General features: G+C 47.8%; 1 pseudogene; it reads right to left on the minus strand.

Moving 5' to 3' along the window:
* Positions 1–7: 7 nt before the first annotated feature.
* Positions 8–18179, minus strand: LOC127236387 (survival motor neuron protein-like; annotated as a pseudogene).
* Positions 18180–21232: the final 3053 nt, after the last annotated feature.

Consider the following 21232-nt stretch of genomic DNA (forward strand, 5'->3'; position numbering starts at 1 on the left):
GTTCATATCAACAAGCGACACCAACATGCCACCTCCGTGGGAGACAGCTGAGCTGCTTAATATGAGCACTTTTTTGTCTGGAACCCATATGATATCCAGTGTGATAGCCACTCATGTAGCAAGAGATTAACATCCTTTCCAGGCATCAGTACCATCCAGACAGTCTGGAGATATGGGAGGGAGTGGATCAGTTATTGGTGGTCCCAAAGGGAATGGAGGCACCCACCATGGCAGGAAGGGGGCCTGGATGTGGTGAGCCACTGAGTCTCAGCCTTTCCTGGTCCAGGGACTGACCTCGGCACTGGGAGTGATGGAAGGAGAAAGGAATTCCGTGGAGCAGCTTTGAACTTGTGTGAGATCTGGGGGAAGCTTAACTCTCATTTTCCTTTTCCTGAGTTGCCATTTCTGTATTAGTAGCCACTTCACAGGCTGGGAAAGTAGATCAGACAGATCTTGCTCTGTTGATTCCAAATCCAATATAAACCACATCACTGGCTTCTCTCTCTAATCAACTGAAATGGCAGTAGCTGGGTAAATGCAGTTGCCCTCTGCCCGAACTATAGAACATTTATCCCTAACTTCCCACCGTTCTCAAGGGAGTTGGGACATTTCTTCTCTAGGTTTTTGCTCTCCTTAGCAGGTTTCCTAGCTGTGCCTTTGGGTTTATCTGGTTTCACAAGTGTCACCATTCTTAGAGCATTTGTAAAGCAAGCCACAGCTTTATCGTAAGTTTTTATCAGTGTTGATTCATCCCAAATGCTAACATCGCTCTGGCCACGACAGCACCTGTTCCGAGACCGCTCAGCCGCTGACCACTGGGGCCCTGAAGCTGCTTCTTGTCAGGCATTTGTCACAGAAACAAGAAAAATGACGGGTAAGAAACTGCAACCGATCGCTTCTAGATTATCACTCAAGTTCACGCCTATCTCCCTGACACAGACTTAGGTTTTTATCAGCCATTCCAGAAACAGTCTACGGAACATGCACTGTTTACACTGGCTACAGAAAGTGATACCCTTTCACTCTCCTTGAAAGGCTGATGTCAACCGTCACCCACCAGGACTATGCCCTCAGGTCCCCCCTCCACATGCCATACGGTTCCACACTGTGGTGGGCTAGTAATATTTTACTAGTGGCCTTTTGAGACTAGAGAGGGAAAGACACAACTTCTTTGTGTGTGCAAAGCAGAAAAAGGAGATGTAAGCAACGCACACTGGAAAAACAGAGAGAGGGGTGGGTGATGGTGGTTGTCTTCTAAGAACTAACAGTAGAGAACTCCCCGGTTTGTATGTTTGCCGGTGTCTGTAGTATAAACATCACCATTTACACCCACTTAGCAATATGAGAAGAGATGCTGCAGTTTAACCTTCACTGTTACTTGACAGAAGGAGGCTGGTGAGACTGTGTCTGAGGACACCGTCCAGAGAGTCCTGCCCTTCATGTGGGTGGCACCATCCATGTGCAGGGGTGGGACTTTCTCCTCTAGTTAATCCTCTCCTGTGCTCCCTGATCAGTTGTGGAGGGAGAAGCCATCCAAGCTCAGGGGACTAACCGACCATGTTAGTATTCAGGCATCTGTACTGGCCTGTCCTTGGGGTTCCAACAGGACACGCCCTCAGCTGCAGCCACTAAGAGCACCACCTGTGTACATTCACTCTGTTCCCTGTTAAAGGGGCCCTGCCCACCTCCCAAGCTCTCTTTCTCTCCCCTCCTCATCTCTGTCTGTTTCTCTCTCTCTCTCTCTCTCTCTCTCTCTCTCTCTCTCTCTCTCTCTCCTCTTCTCTTTCGCTGCTCCTGTCCCCAGAGGCTAGTCTCCCTGCTTCTCTTTCCCCCTTTCCCATTCATTCTCCCCTAATTAAAAAAAACACCCAAGTTTTGTTGCATGGCATCTTTCTCCCGCACAATACTTTTTAAAGTCTGAATCTTCTGAAACCTTGACCCCCAGATAGGTAATGCCTCCGTTATGATGTTTCTGTTAGGTGTTTGGTCACAGCAAGACCAAAGGTAACAATGATACCTGGAGGCTGAGGAGATGGCACACACACACACACACACACACACACACGCGCGCGCGCTCGCGCGCGCGCGCACGTTACAAGCACTTTCCCACCGGCCTGGTCCCACAGCTGTGTCAGCCCCAGATAACACACAGAGACGCTGTATTAATTATTAAACTGTTGGCCTGTTAGTAGCGTTTCTTATTGGCTAGCTCTGTCTTAAATATTAACTCATTTCTATCAATCTAAGTGTTTCCACGTGGTCTTATACATCTCATCGTGGTGTGGGTCATGGCAGCAGGAGTACCACGCAGCCAGTCACATTCCATCCACAGTCAGGGAACAGAATCAGAAAGCCCAAGGGATTGTGCTACCCAGACTCGGGATGGGTTTACACATCTCAGTTAACCCTATCTAGAAATTCCTTCACAGGAGTGCCAAGATGTTCGCTCCCAATATGACTCTAGATCATGTCACATTAATGATTATATTAACCATCACACTGTCTCACTGTAGAGCCATCCCAGAATAGTCTAGAGCTCTCATCTGGCTGTGCCACTTAATTTTTGATAATAGTCAAGCATAACAGCTGACTTACAAATGGCTGGCCTCAAACTCTCTATGTAGACCAGGTTGGCCCAGAACTCAGGGAGGTTAGCCTATCTCTGCTTCCCGAGTGCTGAGATTAAAGATGTGCACGTCTGGGGCTGTCCTCTGGCTCTCACACACATGAACATGCACCCACATCACATGCTCTCTCTCCCTCCCTCCCTCCCCCCCCCTCTCTCTTTCTCTCTCTCTCTCTCTCTCTCTCTCTCTCTCTCTCTCTCTCTCTCTCACACACACACACACACACACCTAAAAGGTTGGCAACCATATAACTAGAGTACCATGCAAACCAGTGACATCCTAACAGACACCTAGCAAGTAAGTGTAACAGCATCCCCGGTGAGCCCTTCCTCACACCGGTAAGCTCTGAACGTCCACCTTCAACAAGTAGGTCTTGAGGGCTTCGCATATAGCTTAATAGCACAGCACTTGAATAACATGGCCAAGGCCCTGCCCTCTATCTCCATCCCTGTGAAAAAGATGTAAGAGGAGAAAGGTGGAGGGGTGGGAGGTCCAGGAAGGTAGAGGGAGGGGAGATGAAAACTGAAGGGAAGGAAGGAGAGCAGATGGGGAGGAGACGATCTTGAGCTGGAAATGTAGCTTAGCGGTGTAGCACTTGCCTGCCATAGCCATCCGCAGCACTAGAGAACAGTAGACCTTTGAGAGCATTTCCTGACAGTGCACACTCTCTATTGCACTGAAAATTTCCATCCTGATCTAGGCCACCACCTAGATTTGGGTTTTTTGGTTTGGTTTTTAGTTTTGATTTTGGTTTTGATTTGTTTCCCCCACTGTGATGGGAGTTGCCAGTTTCCCTACAGCTCATAACTTCAGAGTTTGATTGTTGTGTGAAAACCCATGGCCCTCGAGCTGTCAAACCGTTCCCATTACTGTGACGAAACGCTCAACCAAAGCAGCTATTTCCATCTTGCACTACCCATCTCTGCCACTCCTGGGTAGATACCTGTGTTGGCAGAGCACAGAAATACTTACACAACATCACCAATACTGTATCTTTCATACTAGTCACATACAGAGCCAGGCTGGACAGGTGCCCATGGATGAACAAATCAGTAAAGCCCCAAACCGAAGGCCCACTACTTTGCTTTTCTATTACTTGATAAACACCATGACCAAAGAGCATCTTGGAAAGGCAAGGGCTCGTTTCAGCTCGTAGTTTATGTTCCTTCACTAAGGGAAGGCAGGGCAGGAAGCTGGGGGCAGAAGCTGGAGCAGAGACCATGGAGAAACACTGCTTCCCTGGCTTGACCCCTTGATCCTCTCAGCTTGCTTTCGTATACAGCTCAGGAACTCCTGCCCAGGGGCTGGCACCACTCACAGTGGCCTGGACCCTCCCACATCAATCAAGAAAAGTACCACACTGACTTGCATACAGGCATTCTAATGGAGGCATCCTTGCAGCACAAATAATAAAAACCCAGAGACAGACACTGGGCTTCAAGTTGAAGATCAGAAAAGCAAAGCAGCCAGCCAGTAGCTCTTACCTCTACCAAGACTGAAATGGAGATCCTGTCTTCCCTGTGACTGGAAACTGAATCTCACATGAGACCCTTTACTTCTTCCTTATATACCTCTCTAGCCCTGGAATTGAAGATGTGAACTGTTTCTCTTCTAGACTGATTCACTCTTATGTAGCCCAGGGTGGTCTTGAACTCACTGAGATCTATCAGCCTGTCTTCGAGTCCTGGGATTAAAGGTGTGTGCCACCACTGCCCAGCTTCTATGGCTAAGTAGTGTGAGTGGCTTTGCATTCTGATCCCCAGGTAAGCTTTATTAAATCATAGGCAATATGTCACTACACATCCTCTTTCTGTTGTGGTGGTGGTAGAGGTGGCTTCAAACAAGATCTCACTTTGTAGTTTTGGCTGTCCTAAAACTATGTAGACCATACTGACCTCAAAATCAGAGATCTGCCTTCCTCTGTCTCCCTAGCACTGGGATTAAAGACATGTGTCACTACACTCAGCTGGAGGCATCTTCTTAATTGAGCTTCCTTCTACCAGGTGATTCTAGCTTTTATCAAGTTGTCAAAACTAACCAACATGGGCTGCATTTTTTCCCCTTGGCTTTTCTTACAGGCTGAGTCTTTCCTTTTCAATATGGTGTCCTGGAATGCCATCCTCCAAGCATCCAGGTACCTTCCTTATCAGATCCCCTGCACCTGATTGCAAGAGACCATCAGAGCCTGTGGGTTGTTGGCATTCTCTCAAGTAATCTGAGAGGATCATTCCTTCTCAGTCTCAGGAGGCCCTAGAGTATAAATGCTGTGCAAGGTTGACGAAGAAGGATCCATCTATTAGTGTGGGTAAGCCATTGTCCAGGCCTGATAAAGGCACCCCAATGCAGCTGCTTTGAGATTCACCCACACTCCTGCCAATAATCCCTCACCCATGTTCTATAAGTAAGCTCATTGAACTCACAGGTTCCTCAGGGAGGACTCTGGTGGAATCATACCTTGCTTTGTCACTGGGACCTTATAGGTCGACCATTTACACCTCCCCAGGGAAGAAATTCTCACATCTGTGGGAAAGCTTGCTCTTCTTACCCTCTAGACAGCTTCAAGGCTCAACACCCAGAAAGAAATATCCAGAGAGAGTGAGCCCCATAGATAGCTTCCTGACATGAATGATTCAGTCCCGCAGCTTCCTGGCATCAAGAGTGAACCCCACAGCTTCCTGACACCAAAAGTGAACCCCACAGCTTCTGTCATCAGTCCCCATGTCAAGCTCCTGTGAATTCTGTCAAATCTCAGGAACTTGCTCTGGATTTGTCTTAGAAATAGTAGTGCAGAGTAAAAAATCCCTCCTATTCCCCCCCCCCGGAAGCCTCACAGTTATCACAGGGCCAGGGTAAAGGGGTGAAGGAGGGAACGGATGCTGGAATCTGAAATGTATCCATTTCTACTTAGCAAGACTTACTCCTCATTAAACAAGACTACATTCAGGGTGGGACATTCTTCACGGGGAGTGTGGTCCCGCGCCTGCTTGGTATAAAAAAAAAAAAAAGAGTCTTTCTTAGAAAGGGCCACCAGGCACTATTCTCAGAGAGATAAAGTGAGAAGGGGGAATCTCTCAGACACATGCCCAGACTCTTGTCTCTAGGTGTCTTTAGATCCTCTCAAGTTGATAACTGATATTAACCATCACCTCTACCTTCATTATAAGAATTATGAGTAAAGAGAGGACTCCCCCGCACAGCCCTTACATCTAAGAGGAGACAGTGGAATAAAGCAAATGCCTAACAGTAATAACCCGGGTGCCAGGGTATAGCGGACACCACACTAGCAGGGCTTTCCAGATGGGTGCTGCTACCATCGTGCACATTCTGTTAGCACGAACCTCCATGAGTTCAGGGCCCCCCCCCCATTAACCAAGCTTCAGTCAGGCTTCTCTGAGCCTCCTTCTCAACTAGGTGTTTCCCCTGGACTGCTGAGTCGGTCTACTCTTAGTAAGAATCCTCTGAACCAATTTATGAAGAATTTTCCACCCAAGATAGACAACCAAACTCCTTGTCCTCCATCCTTGATATCTAATCACACTTGTCTCAGCAGCTTTCTACTCATTCCTTGGTCCTGCCCACTGGCCCAAGTCATCTCTTGTCTCTGTTGTATTTGAAAATAATCCTACAGGCCTGTTGTCAACAGCTAATCGGGGATCAATGAGGGGTTATGGGGCCCTACCCCTCCCTGCTGAACTATTGACAACTAATGGGTTCTAGGGTAGGGAATCATTGCCTTCGGTCAATTAAACGGTGAGCCCATCAGGCTCTGATGGATAGTTCCAAGCACGTGGCCATCCTGGTTCAAATCTGTGGGTCAAAAAACAAAATAAAAGAAGCATGAATGTGGGAAAGAGAGGGAGATGAATGACATGTGTGGAGGAAGATAAGATAGGGTGGAACAAAAGTAAACAGAATATGAAACCATCAAAGGACAAATGTGATCAATAAACTGAAAGATTTTTTTTAAGAAGTAGGAATGCCCAGGCAAGCTAAGAAAAAGAAAGAATATCCCAAGATGAGAACATGCTCTATTGTGTTATCACTACTCAGGAAAAGCAGAGGCCTCCCAAGGACACTGCTGACTTTACACAGGCAGGTAGATCTGTGAGTTAAAGGCCAACTGCTCTATTTAGGAAGTTCCAGGCCAGCCAGGGCTACACAGTGAAACCTTATCTAAAAGGAAGGAGGGAGGGAGGGGGGAAGGAAAGAGAGGAAGGGAGGGAGAGGGAGAGAGGGGAAGGGAGGAGGGAGGGAAGGAGGGAAGGAGAAGGGGAGGAAGGGAGAAAAAAGGGAGGGAAGGAGGGAGGGAGGGAAGGAATAAATACCATGGGGCCTGGAGAGTTGGCTGAATGACTAAAGGCACTTGCTGCTCTTTTAAGGGCTCAGAATTTAGCTCTCCAAACACTCTGGGCAGCTCATAAGGACCTGTAACACTAGCTCTAGGGGATCCAATGACCTATTCTAAGCCCACATGCACATGGGTGTATACACACACACACACACACACACACACACACACACACACATTTAAAAATGTAAAAGAATGAATACCAAGAAATACCAGAAAATTGCATGAGCACCCCTTTCCATCACAATGGAGTCCTACAGAAGTGCATGGTGCTTCCCAGAAGCCAAAGCGCTCTTATTAGCTTTTACTGTGACAGTGTGATCAGGAGGATGGACTTGGTAAGCACTATGAGACCTGGGGTTTGATGCGCACACAGAGTGAAACCTTACAAAGAAAGTATGAACTTGGAAAGAAAAATCTCTCACCAACCAAGTTGACAATAAAAAAGAAAGAAAGAAAGAAAGAAAACTTGGCTTTCACTTTAGAGGGGAAAATAAATAACTCAATTGATAGATAAACAGACACTTCCCTGGGAATTCATAACCACAAACCTGCCTTCACACAGATTTGGGGCTCAAGTTTATATAATCCTAGTTGATCTGGAAAAGCCCAAGGTAAGAAGCAGCAACACGCAACCTGGTTCTCAACTAATGATGTCCCATGGGACTTGACCAAAGGCAACACTCCACAGTTGGCTACATTATAGAAAGACATAATATTAAAAACAAATCTATCCTCTACAAAGAGATTCACAGAGGGAACAAATCCCTTCAAAATCCTAGCAGGTGTTTTCATGGCAACCAATGCCTAAGAACCTGAGGTCACTGCCTCCATCCCACAAGGTTGCAGGACAGAAGAGACTCCCAGAGTTGTCCTCACACCTCGCACCTGCACATAAATAAATAAGAATTTTAGATACAAATGCAAAAAGCGTGTAGAGAGATGACTCAGTGGTTTAAACACTCGCTGCTCTTGCAGAGGACACAGGATCAGTTCCCAGCATCTACATGGTGGCTCACAGCCATGTGTAACTTAAGTTTCAAGCAACCCAACACCTTCTTCTGACCTCCCCGGGCATCAGGCACACACTGGTATACATATATACATGTAGGCAAAATACCCATACACATACAGTAGAATAAATCTATAAGTAGATTTTAATGTAAATGTAAGAAAGCCAAAAAAAATAGCCAAAACACAAAATTCCAAGGCAGCCAAGTAGAAACATCCAAGTAAAGAAAGGCAGCTGCACTCCTACACTACAATGATGACCAAGGGGCAGCTAAGTGACCCAATAGGGCACAGAGGCCCAGGCTCACAGCACAGAAAGAACACAGCCCATGACCCTGCCTCCCTAGCCTCGTTCCAGGGGAAAGGTGAAGCTGGGAGTCCTAGAAGATTCGATCATACTAAAAAGTCCCACAGTCACCGGAGGCTTAGGTCCCTGTTGTGACAACCGCCTTGGGTTCACACAGTAGCTTCATTTCAGAGAAGGAAGTCTCGCTCTCACTCACCCGGTCCCTAGACACCAGGCTGCTAGAGCACAGTGATGTTCTGAGAAAGTTGCTGATGTTGGGAACCGTACTGCAGTAAAGGACAAAAGCCTCTGCACACTTGTCCCTGGGACAAAGATATCCCCCTACGCTATCAAAACCCCTGGTTAGGGGCCTGAGAGACAGCCCAGTCTATACAGTGCCTGCCATGCAAACACGAGATGCTGAGTTCAGATTCCCAGCACCCATGAAAAGCCAGGTCTGAAGGGACAGAAAGGATGGTCCTGGGAGCTCGCTAGCCAGGCAGTCAGTCTAGCCAACCACAGTGCAAATCCTCATCGAGGCCCCTCCAAGAACTAAGACGCGTACTACCGTATGATCCATCTATGCAGTCCTTGGGGAAATAGTTGTGTTGATTAGCTTTGACAACTTGGTGCAAACTAGAGGCTCTGGGAAGAGGATTTGCCTCTATCAGACTGGCCCATAGGAAGTCTCTTCCTTGGTGATTGATGTGGGAGGGCCCAGTCTCTGTGGGTGGGGACACCCTGTGCAGGTGGTCCTGGGGTCTCTAAGGAGCTAGCTGTCCCCGTCAGGGGAAGTGAGCCAGTAAATAGCTTTCCTCTGTGGGCTCCCCCCTCCATTCCTGCCGCAGGACCCCGCCTTGGTTCTTGCCCTGGCCTCCCTCAGTGATGGGCTGTAAAGTGTAAACTGAACTCTTTCCTCCTCAAGTCTTGGCTTTGGTCAGTGTTTTATCACGGCAACAGAAACCTAACTAGAGGAATACCCAAAGAGATCTAAACAGGCAAACCTCGGGGATGCTTACTCTTCCGTGTTGATTGCCACTCTGTTCCCAAAAGCCAAGATTTATAGAAACAACTTAGGTGTTCATTAGTGAGCAAATGGGTAGATAAAATGTGGAAAGATACACACAGTGGGTTTTTTTTTACCCTGCATATAAATAATTAAGTTACATTATATGCAAGAAAGTAGATGGAACTGGAGATCACCATGCTAAGAGAAACAAGTCAGACTGAAGAAATAACTGTAACATGTTGTCTCTCAAATGTATGGAAAAGTAGAAGGGAAATTTTGCACAGGGAGGAACAAAAGATAGGAAATGGGGGAGAAAACAGAAAACATCACATCTGTCATCTCTCACTGACAGAATCTAGATTTAATTAGAAGTCAGAGGGTGGCCAGTGAGATGGCTTAGCAGGTGAAGGTGCTTGCTGCCAAGCCTGACAACCTGAGTTCAATCCCAGGTCCCACGTGCGGAAGGAGAAAAATCAAGCCTTGTAAGCTATCCGGTCGCCTCCACACATGTGCTGAGTGTTCTCTCAGAGGGGAAGAAAGGGACCAGGGATCTGAGAGGAGAGCGGGAGGAGGGGTGGTTTGGGTGAACATGAGTGAAATGCAACCATGCGTGTGTGGAAATATCGTGGCAAAACCCATTTGGGAATACATAAAAGGGACATAAAGAGGGGCTAGCAAGATGGCTCAAAGAGGGAAAGAGCTTGTCATCAGGCCTGATGATCCAGTTCAATTCCAGTGAGGTGCTCAGAAGAAGGAAAGAACTAACTCCTATAAATTGTCTTCTCACTGCTGCGGCCTTGTGAAAGCATGCATTGCGTGCGCACACACACACACACCGGCTCGCACACACGTAAATAAATAAGTGTAGTAAGAAGCCTTAATAGATTTCAAATAAACAATATTACAATTCAGTGAACTAAAAAGACATAACAAGCCAAAATTAAAATTAGTAAGTGAAATAATAAAAGCGAAAGCAGAAATAAACTCGAAACAAAAGATCAATGAAGCAAATAGTTGGGTTTCTCCTTTTTAATGATAAACGTAATTGAAAATCTTTACCCTAGCTAACCTAGAGGGGGGTAGGAGGGAAAAGAAAGGGAGCACAGAAATACAAACACAAGAGTTCATTGCGGACAATTACCAACAAACATACAGCAGCAAACTGGAAACCCTAGGCGGAAAAAAAAAAAAAAACAGACCAATTTCTGGACATGTGTGATCTACCAAAACTGAACCAAAAGACACAAGGTTCTGGAACAGACCAGCAGTGAGCATCCAGGCTGAATCAGTAATGAAGTCTCCCAGCAGAGAGCAGCCCAGGGCCAGACAGTTTCACGGCGGAATCATACAAAACATCTGAAGAAGAAACAGTGCCAATTCTTCTCCTACTATCCCAAAAATTTGAGAGGCAGGAGAAACTGCCAAAAGTGTCTGACAAGGCTAGAATTACTATGATGGCAAAGCTAGAGGGCCACATAATGAAAAGGGCAAAGTGGAGAGTTGGCTTAGCTGAGTTTGGTTCCAACACCCATGCGGGAACAGCTCCAGTGCCAAAGGATCTACCACCCTCTTCTGGCTTTCACATGCATCTGCACACTTGTATACAACATACACATGTGCATGTGCACACACACACACACACACACACACACACACACGCGCGCGCGCACACGATCTTTAAAAAGGAAAATTATCAGCTAATAGCCCTGATAAACAAAACATAGCTGTAAAATTCTCAAGCCAGGGCTGGTGGAGCACACCTTTAGTCCTAACACTCAAGAGGCAGAGGCAGGCAACAGAGCAAGTTTCAAGACAACCAGAGCTACACAGAGAAACCCTGTCTCAAAAAACACACACAAACAAAACCAAACATTAACAAACTAAAGCCAAGCATAGTGGTGCACCCCTTTAATCCCAGCACTCAGGAGGCAGAGGCAGGTGGATGGATCCCTATGCAGTTCGAGGCCAACCTGGCCTACGTGGTGAATTCCAGGACAGCCAGAGCTACACACTAATCTCCTTTCTTCTTGGGGGAAGAAAGGAGAAATATGTATGTGTGTGCATGTGTGGATGTACATGTGTGTGCATATATATGTATATATGTGTGTATATATATGTATATACATATATACATATATACATATAATTAATATATATGTATATATATACATATGTATATTAATTATATATGTATATATGTATATATCTATAGATATATACATATATACATACATATACATATGTGTATATATGTATATATGTGTGTGTATATATGTATATGTATATGTATATATATATATATATATAAAGAGAGAGAGAGAGAGAGACATTAAATCTAACAACACACCAGAAAGGTTACATACCCTGGTCAAGTGAATTATCCTAGGGAGTTAAGGATGATCAATACACACAAAATAACAAAAACAAGGTGTGAGGTAGAGCAGACCAATAGGTTCAAAGACAAAACCTGCATGGTCTTCTTGTAGAAGAATCATCTAGTAAAAACACTCTTCCATTACAATTAAAAACAAAGAAAACTCAACAAATCATGTCCCGAAGTATACCCCAACACAAGAAAGGGTACATAGGACATAACATTGCCAAGAGACAAGGAAGTTATTAAACATCTCCACTGAGATACAAAGCAAACACAAACATGGCCACCTTTACGACTCCTATTCAGCGACTACTGAACATCTTATACCGAATATTTAGGCGATAGAAATCAAGTACATTCAAATTCAAAAAGAAACCAAAGGCTGGAGAGAGTGCAACGTGCTTACCACGAGCACGTGAGCACCTGAATTTAAATCTCTAGAACCCACATAAAGCAGGACATGGTAGCATGCATCTTTGTCCTAATGTACGTCTCTGTGGCTGTGGTAACACACTGATAAAAAGCAATTGAGGGAGGAAAGGTTTCCTGGCTAGTTTTTACCAACATGAAACACTCTGGAAGGAGGAAACCTCAACTGAGAAAATGCCTCTTTACGGTGTGGCTGTAGGTAAGGCAAGCCTGTAGGTATTTTCTTAATCAGTGGTCAACGGCGGAGGGCCCAAGCCCTTGGCTGGCGGTGTTGGGTTCTATGAGAAAGCAGACTGAAGAAGCTATGGCCTCAGCATCAGCGCCTGTCTCCAGGTTCTTGCCCTGACTACCGTCATTGATGAACAGTGATGTGGAGGCCTAAGCAAACTAAACCTTTTCCTCCCCAAGTTACAGCCAGCCATGTTATTTCATCCCAGCAACGGCAACCCTAATGGAGACAGAGGATTTATTTGGCTAACGGGTCACAGTCCATCAGCAGAGAAGTCGAGGCAGGCGCTAAAGCAGAACCCACAGAGGGATGCTGCTTACTGGCTTGCTCCCCCTGGCTTGCTCAGCTGCTTTTCTTACACAGCCCAGGATCATCTGTCCAGGGATGGTACTGCCCACAGAGGGCTAGGCCCTTCTACATCACCTAGCCGTCGAGAAAATGCGCCCACAGACAAGCCCACAGCCAATCTGATAGAGGACATTGTGACTCCCTCTTGTCAGGTATGTGTCAAGTTGACAAAAAAAAAAATATTAGAACATCTGTAACACAGGCATGGGGAGACGGGAGGTAGAGACCAGAGAATCCCCAGAAGTCTATGCCCAACCTAGCCTGGTATACACATTGGGAACAAGGGACCCTGTCTGGAAGGTGAGGGCTGGCATTCAAGGTTGTCATCTTATCTCAATGGCATGCTATGCCATCCCTGCCGGAGAGCCAGTGTGAACGCTGTGAGTACCTGATTCCCAGAAGGCTGCTGATAAATATTCAACATTCGATGCCAGGAGGATGGCTCCTTCAGGAAAGTGCTTGCCAAGTGAGCTGCAGGGCCTGGGTTCAGTTTCCCAGAAGCACATGAAGAAGCCAAACAGGGCTCACAAACCTGTAATTCGAACACTACGAAGGTAAAGACAGGGCAATTCCAGAGGCTCACCCGCCAACCAGAGGAGACAAATCAACAAACTCCAGGCTCAGGAAGAAACCTGTCTCAAAAAATAAGGTGGAGGCTGGCGAGATAGCTCAGTGGGGTGCTGGCTGCCAAACCTGACAACCTAAGTGTGACCCCCAGAAACCACGAGGTAGAAGGAGAGAAGCCAATCCCCACGAGTTATCCTAACTTCTCAATGTGTGCCATGGCACGCCCCATACACACAATAAATCCATAAATGTTTAAAAGTTTACAATTAATAAATAAGGTGGAGATCAATTGAGGAAAATACTTGATGTTGACTGATGGCCTCTGCATGTGTACACAAATGCAAACACACACATATACACATACAAACATTTTAATTATGACACTGTTGTCTATTTTCTATCAACTTGAATCCCTGTCACTTTGTCCTGATAGCCCACTGGAAACGAGTGTAATCTCTGAGCTTCAAACCATGTTGAACAAGCCCACACACAGAAAAGCCACACAGCCGTCCACTGTGCTAGAAATACAAAGCAGCGGAGTGTTGAGATGACCCCCTCTCCGACCCCTCTTTGAAAAAGATGTTTGATCATCCCAAATATTGAGAATTTTCTCACCAACTGTTTTCTGTTTCTCTCCTTAGAAGCAGAGGATCAGGTGTGTGTGTGCCTGTTGGTAGAGGATGAACCTACTGTGTACCCAGCTCTGGGTTCTATCCACAGTATGTAAGAGGCATAGACAAGGTAAGACACACCTGCAATCCCATCCCTTAGAGAATGTGGCAGTAATATAGACAGTTAAGGACAGCCTGAGTGAGAGAACTTGCAAATAGATAATCAATCCACATACATCAAAACCAATAAATAAATAAATAAATAAATAAATAAATAAATAAGCAACTATTCACGTAATTCAGATTGACTGTAACTGGAGGGCCTATTCTCAACTGGTATTTGGCAACAACAAAGAGAGATGGGTAGACACTCTGGAGGATTTGGACACATGGTCTGAAGAACAGAGAGAAAACATGAGCCACGTGAACAAGGCATACAGGGCCCTGTTCCATTCTGCCAAAACAGCCATATAGTGAGGCTAAGTCTAAACAGAACTTAGGCAAAGGCAAATAGATCTCTGTGAGTTTGAGGCCAGCCTGGGTCTACATAGCAAATTCAGACTACACAAGACTACATAGCAAGACCCTGTCTCAAAAAACTATTTTTTTTAATAGAAGATCCATCATATTTCTAACAGGATCCCCAATTTGGGAGAACAACAGAGGATGGATTGAAAGATCATCTATAAATTTCCCAATCTGGTCCAGCCTGTGTTCTGCAATCTGCCGCCTTCTCAGCCCTCACAATGGATTGTGGGTGTTATGCATATCTCCCACCAAAACTAAAACACAGAACCAAACAGAAAGTAGAGTCTAAAGACCTTCATACTTGTGGTGGTTTGAAAGAAAATGGCCCCCAAAGAGAGTGGCACTATTAGGGGTGTGGCTGTGTTGGAAGAAGTGTGTCCCTGTGGAGGCAGCTTTGAATTCTCGTATATGCTCAAGCCCCAGCTAATGTCTCAGACCTCTTCCTGTTGCCTATTGAGTCCAGATGTAAGGACTCTCAGCTCCCTCTCCAGCATGGTGTCGCCTGCACACCGCCATACTCCCAGGAGCCATGCTCCCCACCATGATAATAATGAACTGGACCTCTGAACTAAAAGCAAGCCACCACAATTAAGTGTCCTCCTTTATAAGAGTTGCTATGGTCATGGTGTCTCTACGCAGCAACAGAAACCCTAAGACAATACTCAAAAAATCTGTCCACCGCTAGCAAAACAGTGACCTGAAATTGTGCCATCAAAGATTCATTGCTGGGCCAGTAAGACAGATGGCTGTCAGTAAAACGTTTGTCTTACAAGCTTGAGCTCCTGAGTTCAGTCTCCAGAACCCATGGGGTGAAGAGGCCAAGTGTGGTAACACACAGGAAGCTCTCTGGGGATCACTGGCCAATCTCGCCCACCTGGCAGCCTCCAGGCTGGTAGAGATTCTATCTCAGGAGGCAAGGTGGGAGGGAGGGAGATGGTTCAGCAAGTAAAACTTCCTGCCACCAAGCCTGACAATCCCTAGGTCCACACGGTGGAAACTGGAAACTGACTCCCACACGTTGTCCTCTGATCTCCACACACATGCCATGGTGTGTGGGTGTGCACACACAAACAAAACATTAAAAAAAAATGACACCAGAAACTAACATCTGGCTTCACACACACACACACACACACACACACACACACACACACACAATAAAATAAAAGATTTATTGCTTCTTTGGGGGCATTAAAGGGAAATTCAGCAACCCGGGTTCATAGGCGCTGCAGAGACTCAACCACCAACCAGGCAGCCTGCATGGGACTGACCTCAGCCCTCTGCATACATGTGACGGTTGTACGGCTTGGCCTCCTTGTGGGACTCCTAGTGGAGGGAGCAGGGGCTGTCTCTGACTCTTTTGCCTGCTTTTGGGACCCTTTTCCTCCTGCTAGGTTGCCTCATCCAGCCTTAACAGAAGAGGCGGTATCTAGCCCTGCTGAGATTAGACATGCCATGGCTGGCTGATATCCACGGGAGCCCTGACCTTTTCTGAAGAGAAACGGAGAAGTAGATGATGGGGTGGTGGGGGAGGGGGCTGAAAGCAAAAAGCAAGTTCAGAATAGACATGGGGAGGACGGAGGCTGACCTTGTAAGCGGGGACATGTGGCTGCTGATGGCCTGCTCTGTGGGCTGTAGCACCTACAGGGTACTGGGCTACACACACATGCTAGAAAACCCTTGAAAATGAGTCCCAGAGAAGGGTATGCAGTAAATCAGCAAAGGGGGAATTAAGAGGATCAATAAAAGAGTTTAATGAAACATAAACAGGTGCAGGAAAGGCTTAAACAAATCCACAGTCAATCCATAGCAGGCACTTAAGGGGCAACCCTGCCTCTTGAAGGCTGATACTGTAGAGACCAGCCATGCCCTCCTGCACGGCATCCCCAGACACAGACGCTCTGGCTGCCAGTCCTAGTGCAGACTGGCCTAGCAGAGTATCCCCTCGTTAATTTGGGAGTGTTGAGCCAGAATGGGAGCAGGAAGGCTGCCCCAAAAACACTGGCAAGCAACTCTTGCCTGGCTATGGGATCCAAAGCTGGCAGGAACAGAGCCAGCAAGCAGGTCCCGGTTCCACTGGGGTATGCAAGCGGACTACGGTGCTACAGGCAAGCAACACGAGCTCAGCTGCCCTCCCTAGGACCCCACCACACCACATGGTTGTCGAAGCATCCCAGGGCCCTCCTTCTGTTCCCTATACCATTTGCGCTCCCATATGATCCCCCTCCCCTCCCTAGGAAGAGGTCCACACTACAGAGAAGAGCAAATCCCTTCTGCCGCAAGCGCTCCAGCTGTTGAACCCCGGTCCTACCCCTCCCCAAGCCTGCCAGGGTTCCAGCACTCTCAGTCACAGAGGGGTCAGCCCCCAATCTGACCCGCTGCCTGCCTCTCTGCTGCTTCCCTGTATGGGAGGAAAAGCTGGCCACAGCTCTAGCCTGGCTACTCTCCCACTCAAGGCTCATGCCCCCAACCACCCACGCAGCAAGAGCCTCACCCCCTGCCCATCGGGATGAGAAGCCCTTGTCAGTTCCTGAAACCCATGTCCAGGACCCCAAGGAAGAGCCCACCGCGGCGCATCCACTCTTCCAGAAGGGAAGACCTCTAGGTCACATGCCTCCTGCTTCCAAGAGAGCACACAGAGCCTTCTCTCCCCAGTTCGCCGCACTGGCACGCTAAAACTAGGGCATTGTCACTGCATGTGTTGCTAGGACAAATAAACACCTACTTATGTTTCCTTCTCTTCTGCAGGGCGTCAGGCTGCAACAAGTGAGCCATGTACCCCAGGCGACTATAGAAAGTGATAGGTCCTCTCCGCCCACCTGCAGTTAGAAACTTAGGCGCTGGAACTTAGGAATTTAGGAAGACTGGATGCTGTAGAGAGCAATGCCTGGAGGCAATGCAACTTCCCAGCCTTCTTCCCTAAGAAATAAGGGCTCTTATGCCATGGGACTTATAATTAAGTAAAGCCTGCAGGCCTCTGTGGAATCTTCTAGATGGTTAGTGTGCTGGATTGTCCTGTGTCAATTTGACACCAGCTAGCATCATTCAGGAAGAGTGAGCCTTCCTGATGAAGGGAATCGCCCCTACCAGAGGGGCAAGCTGGTAGGGCATTTGCTTAATTAATGATTGATATAGGAAAGCCCAGTTCATGTGGAGGGCGCCACCTCTGGGCCAGTGGCTCTGGGTACTATAAGAGAGCAAGCTGAGCAATCCCTGGGAAGGAAGCCAGTAAGCAGCTTTCCTCCATGGCCTCCGCCTTGGTACCTGCCTCGAGTTCCTGCCCTGACTCTCCCGGATAACGGACTGTGAACTGTATGATGAAATAAACACACCCCTTCCCAAGATGGTCATGGTTTTTTTGTTTGTTTGTTTGTTTGTTTGTTTGTTTGTTTTAATCACAGCAGTAGAAACCCTAAAACAATCACAGACCTCAGAGAGCTTCAGTAGTCTAGTAGCCCAGGAGACAGTAGAATCCGGTTCCCAAGGTTCTTGTGACTCTCAATGAACAGCTGAGGATGCAAAACTTAGCTGGCATCTACCATGTGGCTCTTAAGCGACTGTCATTTTCATTGCGGGGTCCCCTCTCCATCTCCCATGGAAGGTAGTAGGGTAGAAGCTACTGTTGTTATTTTGCTAAGTGGTCATGGTGTCAAATTGCCCTCTGTACTCACAGACCTGGAAAGCTCTGAGCGAAGCTTCTTCTTCTTCTTGCTGGGAGCAGCAGCCAACAGAAAGATGCAGAACCGATCACAGTACAGAGAATGAGATGAATGCTCATCCATCAGCAAGACAGCAACATGTACGGGCATTGGCACTTGCACAGGCACACGTGCACGCATGCACACACACACACACACACACACACACACACACACACAATGGCTCAGAGAACATCAGGAGCAGGGACGAACGAAGATGTGAGAAGTGCTGTGAAACGTGCAAGCTCAAACCAGCCCCAATTCCAGCATAAACGGGGACGGCTTTCCCAGGCCCCGCCCCTTACAGAGAATTATCGGCAAGATTATTTTCAAAGAGAAGATATGAAGTTGGATTGGGAAGAGGATGTGTTGGGGGCAATATGGAAGGAACTGGAGAGGGGAATGGGGGGGGTGGATGTGACACTTCACTGTATAAACGTATGAAATTCTGAAAAACAAAAAAAGGAGTGCCTCAGCCAGGCACTGTGGCACACACCTTTAATCCCAGCGCTCAAGAGGCAGAGGCGGGTGGACTCTGAGTTCAAGGCCAGCCTGGTCTACACCATGAGTTCTAGATCAACCAGAGTTGCATAGCGAGACGCTATTTTTTTGTTTTTGTTTTTAAATCCCATCCAATTTCTCATCATCTCCTAATAAAACTGTGTGAAATGGTGTGAAAGTAGATTGTCTTCTCGTTCCTTCCAGCTAATATTCCAGGCATCTGCAAAGAGAGTAAGGAAAGCATGGCTTTGCAGCCAGCTCTGCCCTTTCCTGCCCTGTCTTTTCCCTGGGGAAATTTCTGGCCTTTGAAAGCTGGACTCAGTACCATTCTCCCATCTAACCCCTCGGTACCAACACCCTAAAGATTTCCATTTTCGTTATTGCTTTGCTCGCCTCCTCCGCAACTTCATATTCCTCTCCTGTGCCCGTGTTGGGCTCCAGTGAAGACCTGCACCTTATTAACACTGCTGGCAGGTTCACCTTCCTCCGCAGAGCACGTGCGCACTGGATATCATAACCAGAATGTCACTCAAGCCTTTGCCCCACGCCAGGCAGCCCTCACACAGCCCTGAGAGATGCTACCTGGACTTAAGACGAAATCGCTGAGGGCGGGTGTGCACAGGAGCATATAAGGTGCTGAGGAGGATGCACAGGGAGGGAGGGACGCCCACTCTGGGCTCCAGTAAGTTCCACGGAGCCAAGGCCATCACCTAAACCGCATCCCACTCCATTCACCTCCCCCTTCCAGGAGATGACAGTGTGAGTGAGTGAGTGTGTGTGTGTGTGTGTGTGTGTGTGTGTGTGTGATGGTTATTGATAATATCAGCTTGATGGAACGTAGAATCTCCTGGGGTGGGGGGTTGCTTTGACCATCTTAATTGTGGATGCGGCCATCTCTGGACCAGGCACCCTGAACCGTCTGAGGTAGAGAAATCGAGCGTGAACAGGTGTGTGTGCGCGCAGCTCTCGGTTTCTGATTGTGGGTTCAGGTGTGTGCAGCTGCTTCAAACTCCTGCTGCCTTGACTCCAGCACCGTGACGGATCGCCCTATAAATTATAAGAAAAATAAACCTTTGTTCCCCTTGTCCGGTATTTTGTCACAGCAACAGGAAAATAAACTTAAAAAGTGTCCCACTGTGGGCATCGTTTTCAAATCAGAGCTCCTACCCAGTGGCTTCCATTGAGCTGAAAAGTGAGTACCCCATCCCAACACACACGAGTGAGTACCCCATCCCAACACACAGGCACACACAAGCACACGCGGGCGATTCTACGAAGAAAGCTCTAGGCTGAGGTTTTCCCTTGATGAGAAGAAAGCTTGGCTCCTGCCTAGCGGTGATGGCCTTGCCCGTGCTCTGCGGGAAGGAGGAGCTGGGGTGAAGGAATAAAGAAGTAGAAACATAAAAGAGAGGCTCCTGAAAGTGGAACCCCGCGGGGGGGGGCCTCCCACAAGCTAAGCAGGCAAACCCGGGTGGTCCCTGAAAAGTGAGGGCTGTCGTGCCTGTCGGGGGGGGCTCCTTTTCACTCCCCGCAGCCCCTTGCCACATGGCTTATTTAACGAGTGCACACTATGTTACTATGAGCTGACCGTGGGACGGTTCCAGCAGCACTGGCCCATCTCCATCGCCTCCGAGAGAAGGGATGAAGACTCTGGGTATACTGCCATGTCCCCCAGTCCTTACCTGATGGCGGAACCTTGGGTGGCTGACTTGTGTTGAGAATGTGAGGTTAACAGCTAGAGTCAGAAGATGCCACGGGGGGGGGGGGGGGGGGAAGAGGCCCTGGTTACAAGGTCAGCCTCGGGGAGGGTGTGGGACAGGCCCTGACAAAAGTGTCTTCTGGGACTACAGACAGCGCAGTCTTGCTTAGGAGCTCCGGGTTGAAAACGTGTGCTACCCGCACCCACCCTGATGGTCAAACGCCTGCACAGGACTGACCTGGGGCTCTGCAGCCTGCCGGTTTAGCTTCTGCACCTGCAGCTAGCCAGCCCCTAGACAGGAGGACTCTGGTCTCTTCCCTATTGTTCTGCCGGTTGGCTTGCTTTCACTCCCCCTCCCGCGCCCTCCCCCCCCCCCCACTGGCTTTTTGGCTTCCTGGTTAACTTGGAGGATTAAGTGCTTCAGAGGCTTAGGAACAGGCCTGGAGGCTCGGCAGAATCCAGGTTTTGAGGTTTCCCCGCAAGGCGCCAGCACCCTGCAGCTACGTGGAATCGCTTGTGTCTGGTGCCCTCTTTTGGTCATTTTGGAGAAGCGCAGGTAACGGAGCTAAGGCACCCGGTCTTCAAGACTGGAAAATATTCACCTGTAGTCCAGCAAGCAGAAAGGCTTAGCAGTGGAAGGAAAAGAAGGGGGAGCGGGAGAGAAGAAGAGTAAGAGAAGAAAGAGGAGGAGGAGAGGAAGGAAGGAAGGGAGGGAGGGAGGGAGGGAGGGAGGGAGGGAGGGAGGGAGGGAGGGAGGGAGGGAGGGAGGGAGTCTTCTGGGATTTTATTTCTGAAATTTTAGGCCAGCCAGATGGCTAAATAAACAAAGGTGCTTTGTATTGGACTGGCTTACACCACGCAGGCTGGGCATCCTAGTGACCATCTACACACTCTGAGACACTGAGAACCTTACCAGAAAGCTCCTACTTCAGACAACCTAATCAACAAAGTCCTCACAGGCGAG

This window comes from Phodopus roborovskii, unplaced genomic scaffold (genome assembly GCF_943737965.1).
Source record: "Phodopus roborovskii unplaced genomic scaffold, PHOROB, whole genome shotgun sequence".
Lineage (NCBI taxonomy): Eukaryota > Metazoa > Chordata > Mammalia > Rodentia > Cricetidae > Phodopus > Phodopus roborovskii.